This window comes from Tupaia chinensis, unplaced genomic scaffold, assembly GCF_000334495.1.
Source record: "Tupaia chinensis unplaced genomic scaffold, TupChi_1.0 Scaffold000140_1, whole genome shotgun sequence".
NCBI classification, from domain to species: domain Eukaryota; kingdom Metazoa; phylum Chordata; class Mammalia; order Scandentia; family Tupaiidae; genus Tupaia; species Tupaia belangeri.
In genome coordinates, this window is record NW_006159610.1 from 5,041,245 (window position 1) to 5,043,577 (window position 2,333).

At 38.4% G+C, this 2,333-nt stretch overlaps 1 protein-coding gene across 2 annotated transcripts in view; it reads right to left on the bottom strand.

The window, feature by feature from the left end:
• The window catches only part of PTN (pleiotrophin), a 109,505-nt gene that overhangs the window by 61,171 nt on the left and 46,001 nt on the right, over positions 1–2,333 (bottom strand). The window lies entirely within an intron of this gene.

Below are 2,333 nucleotides of genomic sequence, written 5' to 3' on the forward strand. Positions count from 1 at the left end.
ATGAAAGAGGTCTACATGCAGCTTTCAGAGTACCTAAGGATTCTTAAAAACAAAAACATTATTGTTTCCCATCTTGAATTATCTACAATCTTGAGACTGTGTTAATCCAAATTTTGATTAGATTTAGATTGAACTAATCCCCAACTCTGTATTCATTAGCTAAGCAAATATGTTTCAGATTTTTTTTCCTTGACTTAGATATTTACCTGAACTTTCCAAAAACTTGCTGAATCTCTGACTAAACATTGAACAAACCAAAAGCATCCAGCCATGCAATATAATTTCTTTAATATTAAAATCTTTTTTCCCTCATTTTCTGACCCTACCATAGGTTTTAACATAGAAATGTTGGTAATCAAAAGTTGCATAGTCACTAAATGGCTGACGCTGAAAGACCCAGTCGAAATTCTGCACACACTCCTGGTGGCTCAGCACACCATACTGAGAACAGATTGTTTCCATAGAGGCCTTGAATTATTCCTAGCCCTGTTGCCTATAATTATTGTAAAGCAGGACTATTTCCTGCCTTCCTGCCCAAAATAGCAGGAAGCATCCAAGTCTGTCAACCCATTTTGCTCTGGCACCACCTCTCTGCAGGGGTTAGGATTTCCTGCCAGGAATTTCAAAAAAGTAACTGTTTGGTTTCTTATCCAGAACTCAGCTTGTGAGCAAAGAATCAAGCAAGACCTGTAATCTATCCAGGGACTCAGAGAAATGACATGGCTTGAGGCCTGGTTAACAGCACTGAGCTGGGGCAAGCAGCTCAGTGGAGGGCTGGGGCAAGTAGCCCTTTCTCTCTTGCACGCTTTCTGCTAGACTCATGGTGGGAGTCAGAGCGCCAAGGACTAACTGGACGCAGTTAGAAAACTCTACAGAGCATGTTATTAAGTAATGATGCAAAGCAAATATTCTCTACCCCTAGGGTTTAATAAAAAGTTGCACTGTGCCTTTCTGCACGCTTCCTATATGAGTCTATGCTACTTACCTACAGGCATTCACAGCCCAAATGGTATTTATTGACAATATGTCTAGCTCTATCTACAATCTTTGGAAGCCCCAGAGGTCAAATTATTCAGGAATCCAATGCCCCAAATGGATGTGTTTTAATTCCATCAAAACTTCTAACTAGAACAGCTAATGTTAGCTATTAAGCTAATGTTAGCAAACTATTAATAGCTACCATTAACTAAATTTGTTATTGTTGTTTTCTTTTGGGCTCTGAGAATAACAGTAACTGCATTGTTTGCTTGTATCTCAGTTAAATCCTTAAGAGAATTCCACTAGGGACACATTGTGAATCCTCCTTTTATAAATGGGAAACTGAGTTTTAAAAAGATCAAGTAGGGGCTGGATAGTGGTACAGTAACAGCATAAAGCTCAGCCTTGCAGCCTTCTCACATGGGAAGGTTCTGGGTTCACATCCGAAGAACTCCTTGAACTGAGCAGGTGTGGGTATGCTCACAATCTGAGGCAGGCTGAGGCTGGAGGTAGTTTGTGCTGTGGAGACCCTGTTGGGGTGCTGTCCTTCTCTCTTGGTCATGGAAGAGATACATAAATAAATGTAAAACAACGTATGTTTTCTTATTTGATTCCAACCATTTTGTGAGGCAAGTGGGGCAATTTATATTATCTCCATTTTCCAGAAGTGAAAGCTGATCCTCAGAGAAACTAAATTCATCAAGAAGTTGTCACAGCTAATAAGAAACAAAACAGAGGCAACACACCGTGTCCTCTCATTCTTAGTTACCAGACTGCTTTAGTCAGTATGGGGATATCATATTTAAGTACTGGTAAGAGGAAACTTGAGTTGTTTTTAAAATGCAAATGAACAGTTCTAGCAATCAGGGGTAATTGAGTGAAAAAAGTTCAGAAGGATAAGCTAAATAAAGCAAAGAGAAGGGTCCAGAAAGTGGCACAGTGGTAAGATGTGATGTTTTGCAAGACAAACTCACGAGGGTGGGTTCCAAGTTTACGTCCAGTGGCCTCCCTGAATATGCTAAGCGTGTTTGTCCATGATCTGGGCTGACTGAAGGCAGGAGGTAGATTGTGGCTTCAGGACCCTAGGTGGTGCTCTGTCTCTCTCTCGCCACATACACAAACACATATAAATATATCTATACACACACATAAATATATCTACACACATGTCTCTTTTACTTATGGAAGAAATAAAAATTATTTATATATACATATACACAAACACACATATACATATACATATTAGATCATTGGAAAAGTCATGAAGTATTTTTTGGTTTTTGTATGCAAAATATATATATATATATATATATATATATATATATATATATACATATGGATTTTTTTCTACTAAA